We start from the raw sequence: 15,416 nt of genomic DNA, 5'->3' as shown, positions 1-15,416 counted from the left end.
CGTGTTTTCAATGAACTGATACAGATGAAGAAGTAGCACACAATGGATGGATTACCTCGGCCAAAAAACAGACCTCCCTCACTCACACGGCCACTGACACGTACTGACATTCACACACACACACACACACACACACACGCACGCACTCACTCACGCGCACACGCCCGCACACACACACACACACACACACATACAGACACACACACACATACACACAGACACACACACGCACACACACACACACCCACACATACAGACACACACACACACATACAGACACACACGCACGCACACACAAACACACACATACACAGTGGTCCTCTGTGGCTCAGTTGGTAGAGCATGGCGCTAACAGCGCTTAGGTTGTGGGTTCGATTCGACCGCTGGGACCATATATACACGTGTGCACCCACTGCAATGTTAGTTGTTTACTACTGCTTGTACTCATTTTTTTACAACCACAAAGAAACATTGTCTCAGAGCTTGCTCAAATTAACTAGGCTGTAATCTCCATAAAGGCTGAGTTGGGTCTGAATATGGTCTCTGTAGGGCAGTTCTGGGGTGTGTGTGTGTGCGCGTGTGTCTGTGTCTGTGCTGGAGGTGTCCTTAGCTGTCCACTATAATGGCTGCGGACGGGCTCTAATGCATGGGCTCGCTAATAAATCACATGCACAGCCCTGTTTAGACATTCCACAGCTTGGCCAACCATTCTGTTCCATCAGGCTACAAGATTAATGAGTGGAGCTCCATTTACCTTGCACCGCTGTAAAACATGACACACTCCTCCTACCAGGCAGCACCGAACCCAGGGTCTGCCAGCCAACCAGCTATCTGTCCCGGGCGCTCTCTCTCTCTCTCTCTCTCTCTCTCTCTCTCTCTCTCTCTCTCTCTCTCTCTCTCTCTCTCTCTCTCTCTCTCTCTCTCTCTCTCTCTCTCTCTCATCTCCCAGTCTGAGGACAAATGCTACATCACACAACACAGCCACGCCAATGTCAAAACAGCAAAAATAAAAAATGTTGATGAATGGAAGGGAACGTTTTCAAGTATTAATGGCCTCATGTTGTGATTAATATATTCATGAGAGGTAATATTGTGATGAGCACTCCCTCTCTGTCTGAGTGGTGGTAAACTTCCCCTTCAGGAGTCTTTGTTTGTGCTTTGTCCTGAAGCCCGAAGTCCATCATGTCGCGATGGGTCAATGCTGACAGTACAACGTGTTTTGAAAATGAAACAATATGTATTGTATTCGTACTTTAAATAACTATAACCCATACTTCTGTACAGTATTAGCTATTATTGCTAATACAGTATTATTTAATGTGCTGTATGATTCAATTAACTGGCCATATTCGCTCATTTTTATGGTCGCTTGGTCTATTTGCATTCTGCATCAATTAATCATTTCCATAACATGCTCTGCAATTTAGGTTAGTGTGAGCCACTCTCTTATATTAATACGATTTTAATTGCAAGGGCTAAGGTTCTAATTCAACTAGCCCTGGATCACTTCATGAGGACAAACACTCATCAGAAGCAGCACATAAAAAGAATACCAAAAAACCTGTGAGTCATATTCACCCAAATTCTGATGAGGCTAGGGAACGTTTACGATTTCGATTTAGGTGCTTCCTTACCTTGAAAGTAGTCTCTGCACTTTTTATTTTATTTTATGTAAAGCACCCTGTGCCTCCGTGCTGGGAAGGGCGCTATATAAATCAAGTTTTACTTACTGACTTACTCTGGGTCAGGAGAAACCGTAACCCATGGTTCAGTTGTTGTTTAAGCAACCACTGCTAACACCTTGAATTAATCTGACTTGGGTTGAAAGTGACTTTGAGGTGATTTGACCAAACGTAGAATATTTGAGTTGTGTTCCCCAATCAGTCCTATTGTTTTTGTTGTTAGCGGTGGCTAAAGTTAGCTGAAGGTAGTAGTGGCTATTTAAACAACTCTAAACTCTGACAGTTTTCTCCTGACCCATAGACCACTTTTCAAAGTAAGAAACCATCTGACTATAAGTTCTATAAAAGTGAACTAAAGTGTTTTGAAGTAATGCTTGCAGCCATCTTTCACAATCACGAGTACCAGTCTAAATTAGCTTTGCCATGAAGTTCAACCCACCGACCCCCCCCCACCCCCACCCACATGCCCCACCGTCTCAGAACAGACACCTCTTTCATCAGGTAAGTCTGAATACATTGACACATGAAATCCTGCTTCCTCACACCACTATTATCCGCTCACTGACATCAACGCTAACCCAGGTGCCAAAATAATAAATACACCAGCTATGCCAATAGACGTTAACAAAGACCCTAAAAACAACATCTCGGAAAATCACAGTAACAAAATATTTCACACATTGATAACACCTAGAGACAGAGGCTTTAATACAGAGGCTGAGGACGTCCTCCAGATGAGGATGAGGAGAATGAAGAGGAGGAGGAGGAGGAGGAGGAGGAGGAGGAAGGGACTTTGTCAACGGCTCACATGGAGACAGCTTTCCATGGTTTGCAATTGTACATTTTTCTACAACAACAACAACAACAACAACACCACCAACAACAACAACTGACAGCAATAGCTTTGTCTCAACTCCGATAAGCATCGTCTGACAGAGAACACCATTTCAACGCTGCTTGTCTCAGTTCACCTCTAACTAAAAGCTTTGGAGATTTGGGGTCAAAAAGCTTCCGTCTGTCCCCTGACAACAACAACAAAACCCCCCCACAATATTCAGGAGTAGCAAACAGCTGAAGGAGGGGGAAAAAACAACAAAAATGGTTCAGAGTAATATGAATGTTTACTTGTTGAATCTTTTATCTGATTAATTTCTGCTTTATCTTTTGCCTAGTCTCTTCTCTCTGCCCCCTCTCTCTTTCCCTCTCTCTCTCTCTCCCTCCCTCTCTCTCTCTCCCTCCCTCCCTCCCTCCCTCTCTCCCTCTCCCCCTCTCTCTCCCTCTCTCCCTCCCTCCCTCTCTCTCCCTCTCTCTCTCTCTCTCCCTCCCTCCCTCTCTCTCCCCCTCTCTCCCCCTGTCTCTCTCCCTCTCTCTCCCCCTCTTCAAAGGTGTTATCTATGCCCTATGCAGCAGGTGCTGAGGTATGCATTGGTCTGTGTTTAGCAGATTAGAAGTGTGATAGATAGAGGGGAGGATGACCTTGCCCCCTCACTAAACACAAGGTTGGACATTTGTCTCCCTGCAGCATTTGCATGCTTTCCGCCTGTTTATGGCTATTTGTCACAATGTTCACTTTGCCATTGAGCAGGCGGGACTGCACAGTGAGGGGCTCTGTGCAAGGCTGCAGCACAGTAAAGCATATTCAAAAAAATAAATTGTATGCGGGTCAGGATAATACACACACATGCACACACACACACGCACACGCACACGCACACGCACACACACACACACACACACACACACCTGGATGTACAGGCACACACTGTAACCTCTCCTTCATCATAATATTCATTTGGGACAATTTAGAAAAAAGAGCTTTTAGCGGTTTTGTTTGCTAACTCTTAACCACAGGTCTGCTCCCAAAATGTGCAACTCACTGTTGTAGCGTTTACCTTTCATCATGGTGAGTCAAAACTGACCTTACAGTTATGAATGGCTTATCCATTATCCATAGACAGACAGAAAGGCAATAACAGTTAATTGCATGATCAACGCATCATTACAAGTGAATAGAAGAGCCGCTGAAGAAGAGCCCTTGTATGTCGAAACTGTTTTTCTTCCAGACTATTCAGACCTTGTTTTCAATGAGCATCCTGTGATATCCTGTGAGGTAGGCTACAGTATGAGTGTCTGTGTGTGTATGTAGGCTACGGTATGAGTGTCTGTGTGTGTATGTAGGCTACGGTATGAGTGTCTGTGTGTGTATGTAGGCTACAGTGTGTGTGTATGTAGGCTACAGTATGAGTGTCTGTGTGTGTATGTAGGCTACAGTATGAGTGTCTGTGTGTGTATGTAGGCTACAGTATGAGTGTCTGTGTGTGTGTGTAGGCTACGGTATGAGTGTCTGTGTGTGTATGTAGGCTACAGTATGTGTGTCTGTGTGTGTATGTAGGCTACGGTATGAGTGTGTGTGTGTGTGTGTGTGTAGGCTACGGTATGAGTGTCTGTGTGTATGTAGGCTACAGTATGAGTGTTTGTGTGTGTATGTAGGCTACAGTACGAGTGTGTGTGTGTATGTAGGCTACAGTATGTGTGTCTGTGAGTGTATGTAGGCTACAGTATGAGTGTCTGTGTGTGTATGTAGGCTATGGTATGAGTGTGTGTGTGTGTGTGTGTGTGTGTAGGCTACGGTATGAGTGTCTGTGTGTGTATGTAGGCTACGGTATGTGTGTCTGTGTGTGTATGTAGGCTACAGTATGTGTGTATGTGTGTGTAGGCTACAGTATGTGTGTCTGTGTGTGTATGTAGGCTACAGTATGTGTGTCTGTGTGTGTTGTGAAGGCCCACAGTTTAGAGCCAGTTAGTTTTCCCAGATCAGCCCTATTTTGCCCCTGTTATTTCCTTTATTATTTTCCATGCTATTCATGTACGTTTCATGAAGGTGTATGTATTGTTATTGTAATGTTTTATGTATATGTTTAATGACGTGGTATATCCGGGGTGTGTCCGTGACCCGGATGCTAGGTTCGGTTGATATATATAGCGACGGAAGTGGTCTGAGTGACGAGAGTTAGAGTGAGAAGGAGAAGCAGAAGGAACGAGAAGTCGATCTAAGATGGCGGAGTCAGTAACACGCACACCGTGCTGAAGCTGAAGACCTGAAGAGGGATTATTGAGTTCACAACTGTGACAGAGGGCAAACCTTACAGCAGCAATTCAACATCTCTCAACAGTCCACAAGGAGAACGGGAGACTCTGAGTGTCGGAGGAGACCTGCCTTTGGCATAGACTGTTGGTGGTGAATCACTGGCTGCCCGCATCACCGCGGGAGTTCGGAGTTTAGTGGGTTAGCAGCGCTAGCCTAGTTTAGCTGTGTCCCCGTTAGCCAGCCTTGCTAGCCGCCGGCTGCTAACGTTGGACCAAGCGAGACCCAAGCTGGACAGAGCCGTCGCCTTCACGAGGTGGATTGCGACCGACCGCCGACACCACCGTAGCTGACCGTGGACCACCGGACCTGAGCCATTCACACCTCGTCGTGGACTACGAAGAAGCCCCTTTCCCTTCAAGTTGCTACGTCACCCCCCCCCCCTTTGTCTGCTGCCTTCCTCGAAGCACATGCGAGCTCCAACCAGGCCTCAACGCGCTCCTTTCAGTCCGGGACTCTAAGACTGCGTGTGAGTGAGTGATTGAGTGTGTGTGTGGCCGGCTGGGAGGGAGTATATACGGGGATGTATATATCATTTGTCTAAATAAATGTGTTTGTTCATCTTTGCTACATTACTGTGTGTTTAGTTGTCTGTTAGCTAATGCTAATGCTAATGCTAATTCTAATGCTAATGCTAATGCTAGTACTGCTAGTCTAAAGGGTTGCTGGCGCCCCCTGCCTGTATCCTCCTACACTGCCGATTTAGCTCCGAGTTAGTTAGATAACCAGCCCTTCCTAAATTCTACAGTCCTTTAGCTACTCCCTGGTTACAATTGGTCCTTCGAGCCGGATAGGTTGTGTAGTGATAGCATGGCTGAGCGCAGCCAACCAGACAAGACAGTTACCCCCCCTTCTCCGCCCCCTGAGCCAGAGCCACGACCACAGAGAGTCCCGCGGTTGCCTCCGAGGTTACAGGAGTATGAGCTTGAGCTCGAAAGCTCACTGAGTGGTAGTGAGGAGCGCACTCCACGGGATACAGTGGTCGGAGAGGCCGAGGTGTCCGCCGGCGCGCGGGTGGCTAGCACCGAGACAGCCATCAAAGAGCACCAGCCTGCGGATGAGATGGCAGAACAGCAGGGTTTTTGCCGTAGAAACGGAAGAGAAGGAAGGAGAGGCCCGGTCCGACAGCGCCTGCGGGCGGAAGAGGGAGGGCCTCAGCCTTAACGATCTGCCTCCCAGTACGGCGCGCTCGAGACCTAGCTCTTGCCGTTCAGTGGCTTCCTCCCGGTCCAGGGTTTCCGTGGGCAGTTCTGCCTCTGGGGCGGATAGCATGCACTCCAGAGGGAGTAGTGCCGCGCTGTCAGAATGTATGCGCCAACAGGCCGAGATGGCGTTAGAGCGGGAACGCCTCCAGTTCGAGCGTGAACGCCTCCAGATGGAAGGAGCGGAACGTGCGGCGGAGAGACAGCGCCAGGAGGCGTTAGAGAGGGAACGTGCGGCGGAGAGACAGCGCCAGGAGGCGTTAGAGAGGGAACGCATCCAGTTCGAGCGTGAACGCCTCCAGATGGAGGGGGCGGAACGCGCGGCGGAGAGGCAGCGCCAGGAGGCGCTAGAACGTGAACGCCTCCAGATGGAGAGAGAGCAACTGCACGCGGAGACGATGGCGGAAGTGATGCAGACCATGCGCGACGTGTGCATCAGCAGAGCTCCGTCGGCCCGTAGCTCCAGAGCATCATCCGCACGGCCCTCTCGAGTGCCATCTCCTGAACCCCCCGCCGATGGCTCCATGACCCCCGCCATGACTGTCCAACTACAGGCCCAGCTGACCACCTGGAAGGAAGAGGACCAGGGACCCGACCGCTACGCGGCCCAGAGGGAGCCAGCGTCGCTGCCCGGGAGGGGAGCCATTCACCAAGAGCGTAGCACACCCCTAGGTCCTCCAGGGAACCAAAATGCATGCAGGCCGGACACCCAGACCGTCACTCCAGCCCCGATCATCCACTACAGGATGTTTCCCCAGGTGGAGGGACCCAAGTTCCCCTTCTTCAAGGACGAGGACAGGAGCCAGTATGTGGAACTACGCATCTGCCTAGACACGCTCTTGGACGACTCCTGCTCAGAGTCCTACAAATATGCGATTCTCCTTCAGCATGTGAGGAACCCCAGAGCCCACAACATGGTTCTGGCCCATGCTTCCGCACCGACACCTTACACCAGAGCGCTCGCCGACTTGGATGCCCGCTACGGTCGTCCCTGGAACCACGCCCTTGCTGAACTGCAAGCCCTCGAACAGCAGGCCCCCATCAAGGATGAACGGGCGCTAGATGACTTCGCGCTCCGCGTGCACACCTTGGTTGGAATGCTGAAGACGCAGGGCCCAGCTGGCGCCAGCGAGATCAACAGCACCTCCAACGTAGAGCGGCTGCTCCGCAAGATCCCACGCTTCCGGCAGGAGAGGTTCCGGCGACAGCAGCGCGTTCGTAACCCCGGGAAGTTGGGTCTGAGCATGGCTGCCTTCGCGGAGTTCCTACTGGAGGAAGTGCATGACACCAACGTAGACGCCATGGGTTACGCTGAGCCGAAGAAGGAGAGGGAGAAGGGAGACCGCTGGGACAGGCCGAGCTCGAACAGAGGACGCCCAGTAGGAGTGCTGCACACGGAGGAGGAGCCTCGGAGAGAGAGGAAAGCCCGACCTGAGGGAAAGGATTCCTCTCAACCCCCTCAAAAGGGACGGAGAGGTCCACCGCCATGCCCGTACTGCACCAGCGAGCACTGGTTCAATGAGTGCAGTGACTTCAACAACCTGAGTACCGAGGCCAAGCAGAGGTGGCTCGAGGAGAACAAGAGGTGCTGGAACTGTGGGCGCGACCATCTGGCTAAGAACTGCACCTTGAGGAGAAAGTGCAACCGCTGTGAGGAGGTCCACCTCAACATCCTACACGAGGTCTCCCTCGCCAGGTCCACGGAGGGCACCAGAAGCCCTAGGTCCGGTCCCGCACCAGAAGAGGAAACCCCTGTCTACTACCTAGACCCAACCCAGAGCAGCGGCTCCAAGGTCCTACTGAAGGTGGTGAAGGTCCGACTTCACCACAACAACGCTGTGTACGACACGTACGCCGTTCTAGACGACGGGTCGGAACGGACCATCCTTCTCCAGGGGGCAGTGCGCCAGTTGGGGCTCCAAGGGACTGAGGAGAAGCTGACTCTGCGCACGATACGTCGCGACCTTAAAGAGGTCACCGGGGCGAGAATCAACTTCTCTATCTCCCCGGCGGGGCGGCCGTCGGACAGATATCGGCTTCGGAATGTCTTCACCGCAGACCAGCTAGCGCTCTCCCGCTACGACTACCCCCTGGAGAGATTACGCGCAAGATATTCCCACCTACGGCGAGTAGACCTACATCCGATAGAAGGAGCGGAGCCAACCCTTCTCATCGGCTCGGACAACGCTGCACTGATCGTGTCGCTCCGTCCTCCGCTGAGAGGACCACGAGGCTGCCCGATGGCTGTTAAGACTGCGCTTGGGTGGGCCCTCCAAGGCGCTACCGAGTGGAGAGATAGAGACGGGAGAGCTACGTCATCCCTCCATGTCCGAACCGAAGAAGTGCAGACCATCAACTGCCTTCACACCCGTGTGGACTCCATGAATGCGGCGCTACTAGACAACGTCCAGAAGCTGTGGACGCCAGACGTTGCGCCCTACAAGAATGAGAAGCTCTACGTACGGTCAAAGGAGGACGTCTACGCCATAGACCTCCTTAAAGCAAAGACAGTGCGTATCGAAGTCCAGGGCGTGAAGAGAACATCTACCAGCCCTGTCTCGAAACCCAGCAGGAGAAGATCTACCAGCCCTTTGTCTAAACCGAGGAGGAAAAGATCTACTAGCTTGTCGGTGAGGAAGAGGTCAGCTCAAAGGAGGAAGACGCCGGCGGTGCCAGAGCCGGACGATACTCCGCTGACCGCTGAGTTGGAGCTAGCTCTGCCTGCACCTGTGGCCATGGCCTACACCCAACTGAAGGTGAAGGAGGAGGAGCCCGAGCCGGAGCTAGAGGCGGAGCCAACGGAGAGCAGCGGAGTTGTGGTGTTGTTGGACGACCCCGTAGCCGAAGACACGAAACCACACATCCGTAAAAGTCCGTTCAAACACGGCAAGAAAAGGCGAAGGAACTTACAAGGAAAGTGGTGCAAACAGAAGCAGAAACCGGGAGAGAAAAGGTTAAGACGTCAGGCTATATCGCCCGAAGGCGGGGCAAGTCCGGACGGCGTCGACGACGATGTTAGCGAAAACATAAAACAGGTCCCCACCTCAAGCCTTAAATTCCTCGGGTCGAAAAGACCCAGATCCCGGCCTAAAACGTTGTCGAAGCAGGTGGAAATGGACCTGACTCAACAACTGTTATTGCAGGACGTGAAAGAGGACACCGTGGACGACGAAGACATGACGTCGGACTCCCTCGACGCCCAGCCGGGCAAATCAAAGTTCGCCAAACACATAAAGCCCTTCAGCATGCCGGTGGTCAGCGCCCGGTCCTCGCGGGTCATCAAGACCCCGCAGAGGTTCATGGACGACACCGGCATGTCCGTTCTGCCGCGGAGAAACTCCCTCAAATTACAAAGGACACTATCACCTCATACCTCACGCTGCTAGAGCAGCCTAGCCAGTGTGCCTTCCATAGTTAAATGAAACCGAGGGTTTCATGGGGCGGCTGTTGTGAAGGCCCACAGTTTAGAGCCAGTTAGTTTTCCCAGATCAGCCCTATTTTGCCCCTGTTATTTCCTTTATTATTTTCCATGCTATTCATGTACGTTTCATGAAGGTGTATGTATTGTTATTGTAATGTTTTATGTATATGTTTAATGACGTGGTATATCCGGGGTGTGTCCGTGACCCGGATGCTAGGTTCGGTTGATATATATAGCGACGGAAGTGGTCTGAGTGACGAGAGTTAGAGTGAGAAGGAGAAGCAGAAGGAACGAGAAGTCGATCTAAGATGGCGGAGTCAGTAACACGCACACCGTGCTGAAGCTGAAGACCTGAAGAGGGATTATTGAGTTCACAACTGTGACAGAGGGCAAACCTTACAGCAGCAATTCAACATCTCTCAACAGTCCACAAGGAGAACGGGAGACTCTGAGTGTCGGAGGAGACCTGCCTTTGGCATAGACTGTTGGTGGTGAATCACTGGCTGCCCGCATCACCGCGGGAGTTCGGAGTTTAGTGGGTTAGCAGCGCTAGCCTAGTTTAGCTGTGTCCCCGTTAGCCAGCCTTGCTAGCCGCCGGCTGCTAACGTTGGACCAAGCGAGACCCAAGCTGGACAGAGCCGTCGCCTTCACGAGGTGGATTGCGACCGACCGCCGACACCACCGTAGCTGACCGTGGACCACCGGACCTGAGCCATTCACACCTCGTCGTGGACTACGAAGAAGCCCCTTTCCCTTCAAGTTGCTACGTCACCCCCCCCCTTTGTCTGCTGCCTTCCTCGAAGCACATGCGAGCTCCAACCAGGCCTCAACGCGCTCCTTTCAGTCCGGGACTCTAAGACTGCGTGTGAGTGAGTGATTGAGTGTGTGTGTGGCCGGCTGGGAGGGAGTATATACGGGGATGTATATATCATTTGTCTAAATAAATGTGTTTGTTCATCTTTGCTACATTACTGTGTGTTTAGTTGTCTGTTAGCTAATGCTAATGCTAATGCTAATTCTAATGCTAATGCTAATGCTAGTACTGCTAGTCTAAAGGGTTGCTGGCGCCCCCTGCCTGTATCCTCCTACACTGCCGATTTAGCTCCGAGTTAGTTAGATAACCAGCCCTTCCTAAATTCTACAGTCCTTTAGCTACTCCCTGGTTACAGTGTGTGTATGTAGGCTACAGTATGTGTGTCTGTGTGTGTAGGCTACAGTAAGTGTGTCTGTGTGTGTATGTAGGCTACAGTATGTGTGTCTGTGTGTGTATGTAGGCTACAGTATGTGTGTCTGTCTGTGTGTGTATGTAGGCTACAGTGTGTCTGTCTGCATAAAGATGTTCATAACAATAACGAAAGTGGGCAGTGCATAAGGGCACAATATCCACATGCAGGAAACTGACAAATTCATCCTGATTACAGAACATTTTTGTGAGTAAGATTCTTGTGAAAAGCCAGGAGACAACATCACTATTTGTTTTGAATGTGGTGTGCGTGCTGGAACAGAGGAGCTGTGGACCGTGGACTTTACTGATGCATTTGCATAAAGTGCATCGGCACTAAAAGAAGCAGCCATTTTGTGTCCATTTGTTTTCACTTTGGAATGGAATGGAATGGAATGGAATGGAATGGACTTTATTTGTCATTGCTACAGTACAGGTACCAAACAACGAAATTTAGGAGGGGTGGCTCCCCTGGTGTTAGGAAAGGATTTTTTTTTTTTTTTTTAGAAAAAGCATAAAAGCATAAAATCACAAGAAGGTAAGTAGCTGGTTTACATCAATAAAGGCTATGTACACAATCCACTGTACTATACTGCACAGATAGTCAACTAGGGTTGTCATATTGCACAAAAGTATTTTTTCACGTTATTTTAAAGTGTCACAGTTTGCTGGCTTGAAAATGTACATGTTTGTGCCTCAGCACTAGCTGCCATACAATCCGTCCGGACTGTCCTGGGCCCAGAACTTAGGCCTTTTCTGTGTTCAGGGCCTTGACGGCCCTGTGGTAGAAGCAGTCCTTCAGTCTGTTTGTCTTAGCAAATGACTGGTGTGTAGACGTTCTTACAAATGCGGCAATGGACAAAACTCTTGGCACCCCTGCACTTGTCAGATAATGCACCACTTCTAGCCGAAAATTGTTGCAATTACAAATGCGTTGATATTCACATGTTTGTTTCTTTTGTTTGCATTGGAACAACACAACAAAACAGAGCCAAAAAAGCCAAATAATTCCACACAGAACTCAAAAAATCAACCAGTTAAAATGGAGAAAAGTTGACTCAACCTTTGTGTTGTGTGTCTGTGTTCGGTTCTAGTAGGGTTAAATGCTATATTCTGGTCAGCCTGGTTGTAAAGCAGGCCATGCTAACCCATCGCTAGTTCAAACAGACCGTAGTAGACTTTAAACAACAAAGAGACACGGATTCAATCATGATTATTATTTACTTGCAAGGAGGACGAATATAAGGCCTCTCCTGCGAGAGACCCCATATTCATACTAATCTCTCCTCCTGTGAGCCAGTCTTTTATTCTCATACAGAAAGGAAAGGAGGAGGCAGTGTGTGATCCTATCAGTCACCTAGATGGTCAGGAGGGCCGTCCCCTGTGATGTCACTATGGCCTTAAGTCAGGGGGCTATTGCACAACATTGCACAACACTCAGGGGGCTATTGCACAACATTGCACAACACTCCCCTACAGCATATATACAGGCCCCTATCATATACAATCTATGCATCGACGTGGACGCCCAACGTGGGGCTGAAGATAAGGAGTGGACAATGGGTGAGGAAAAGTTCATACACAGAGCCCAGAGTACAGGCTGTACAAAGTTCACACAGTAATACACAGAGCCCAGAGACAGGCTGTACAAAGTTCACACAGTGATACACAGAATTATACAGAAATGTATAGAGTACATGTACTCTTCAAAATGTACTCTTCAACAAACATATTCACAACATTGTGAAAACATCATTCAAACCTATCAGTCTGTACGTACCACACGGAGCATGGAGAAACCCCTGAGAAGTGCGGGGGTGGCAATATTTGTGTTCATGACTGTATGTATACTTTTATTTCATTACATGTCATTATCGCTATGTAATATATAATAAGTTTTACCTGTTATTAAGAATTGGCGCTTCACATTTGACTGCATGTTGTTCTGTTTTTATAATAGGTTTATGTACAGTTACTCCACTTATGTCAGTCAATATGTTATATTCAATATGTAAGCTCTTTAATACAAAATTAGATATTCGAATTATTCTTAAGTCTTGACTAAACACAACCAGTTCAGTCTGTTGTTATAGGGTTTTCTTCTAAAACAAGGCCCAGACCTCCCCTATCCATAGCATGTATGCATTGCTGGGCTGGGCTATTGGAATTCATGCACAATGACACAGAATAGGCTCAAACTATTGCAATAGAATTACAAAGACCTATCCATATTGTTACCAAATCATTTCAGAGCCGGTGTAGCACTTGAAAACAACACGTGCACCAACACAATGCCATTTTACTAGTAGGGATACATCGTCAAAGATGCATGTATTATACTTTTTGGGGGGGGCTGAATTCATTCAATAAAGACAAGTTAGCCTGTTCCAGTGGCAGCCATTCATCCCCAAGCCATAACACCCCCCCACCACCATGTTTCACAGGTGAGGTGGTAGACTGTGGATTTTAGGCAGCTTCTTTCCTCCACACATTCCTCTTGACATCTCTCTGGTAAATGTTAACAAGTATAGTTTTACCATACCCATCTATGAATTAATGATTCAATTATTGAAGTTAAGTTGAATATTTCGGATGATTAATCAGGTCGGCCCTGGAGTGCATCTCAAAAAAGATGTGAGCTTAGAATTATAAGGTTCTATCTCCGTTTAGGGCAGTTCAGAGATATTTGAGCGTCAACGTTTTTACATTCCATTATGTTTTGTGAGATGGAACCTTTGTATTTTATTAATTACTAACTAAAACATTTCAACATTTTTAAAATAACACCACACAGGCATTAATAAACACCGAATGGATCAGATTATGTAAAAAACTACATTTTGACAAAAATGGAGATAGAACCTTATAATTCTAACGTCACGAAGAGCTGAACATGTGAGAGTGCAAAGGAGCAGAGGCCACACCTGAGAAGCACTACTACTACTGCCATATCTACCTGTCTCTCTGCTGGCTCTCTGTCTGTCTGTCTGTCTGCCTGCCTGTCTGTCTGTGTGTGGCTGTGTGTCTCTGTAGAAGAGTGGCGTCTCTACTGTATGCAAGAGTAGTTTATTAGAGTTTATTGTGGCTGTGTGTGTTTTGTAGTTGTGTGTGTTACTGTCTGTCTCTCTATTATAAGAATGTATATCTCTATTTGAGAGTGTGTGTATCTCTGTGTCTCTCTATATACAGTAAGAGTGTGTGTGTGACTGTGTCTCTCTATGTGTGTGTGACTATGTGTCTCTCTATAAAAGATTGTGTGTGTGTGTGTGTGTGTGTGTGTGTGTGTATGTCTGTGTGTGTGTGATTCCCCACCACGGGGAAGAGTCTGCTTGCAGCTCTTCACCATCCTGGCTTTGAATCCACTTTATTGGGCTAATTGCTCTCCACTCATGAGACAGTTCATATGTAATCAACAACTGCAAAGCATCATCATCTTCACATAATCACTTTATTACATCCTTCTCATCCTAGTGTACACTTTTCATCTTCTATCTATCTTCATGGCAAAGTCTATTTAGAAACTAACTCGGGTGATGATTTAAACAGGATACAAACGATTTGAATGGGAGAAATTGCACTCGTCCTATACGGACATGCAGAAGGGGAACATTGATAGGGACGATAGTAAAGGCGCTTTGGATATTGAGTATCATACAGGTATATTGTGTACCTTTGAGCATAACACACACACACACACACACTAACACACACACACACACTAACACACACACACTAACACTAACACACACACACACACACACACACACACACAGACACACACAGACACACACACACACACACTAACACACACACACACACACACACACACACACACACTAACACACACACACACACACACACACACACACTAACACACACACACACACACACACACTAACACACACACACACACACACACACTAACACACACACACACACACACACACACAGACACACACAGACACACACACACACACACACAGACACACACTAACATACACACACACACAGACACAGACACACACAGCCACGCCAGACACTTCCAGGTCTCTAACAAGGTCGCTAATTAACTCTCCCACTTTTGCTCGCTCTTTTTCATCAGAGGTGCACATTGCTTTTTTGACAGGAGAAAATTGCCGGGCAATTAAATCATCTGAAGGCGAACACTTCAGCCGGTGGAATTAACAGCTAAATGTTACATTCATTTAAAAATATGTGATATAGGAGAATAAAAGCCACTGCTGTAGTAGTGTTTCCTGATCATCTACAGCACAGCCTGGTGCTCCATGTGCAAATATATCAGGAGTAAAATACTCCAAAAGATTGATATTAAACGACATCGATATTAAATTCCCCCAATCGCTTTGTTCACTGCTGAATATTATCACATGTAATATAGGATATAGTATAGATTGAACCATTGTATATGTAGCTGTGAGAATATTCGTTTCAATGGAATATTATTCTCAATTTCATGTGAACAAACTCACCGCCCCCCCCCCCCCCCCCCCCCAACCCCAGCCTCCTCGATTCCCCCTCCAATCTGAAACTGATTTCTGTTCCTTATTTTCATAACCCCTGGCCCAATTAACCCCTCGCTGTGCTCCAGCCACACAGAGGCCAATACAGCAACGCACAGAGGAGAGACACATACAGTCTAGCATTGTGTCATCTGGGAAGAATGGAGGGGAGGAAAAGAGAGAAAGAGAGACCTCTCCCTGTTTTGGGTCTATTCTTGGTGGGG

The sequence above is a fragment of the Nansenia antarctica genome, assembly GCF_963989245.1.
Source record: "Nansenia antarctica genome assembly, chromosome: 5".
In the NCBI taxonomy this organism is placed as follows: Eukaryota; Metazoa; Chordata; class Actinopteri; order Argentiniformes; family Microstomatidae; genus Nansenia; species Nansenia antarctica.
Note: the sequence above shows the minus strand (reverse complement) of the source record.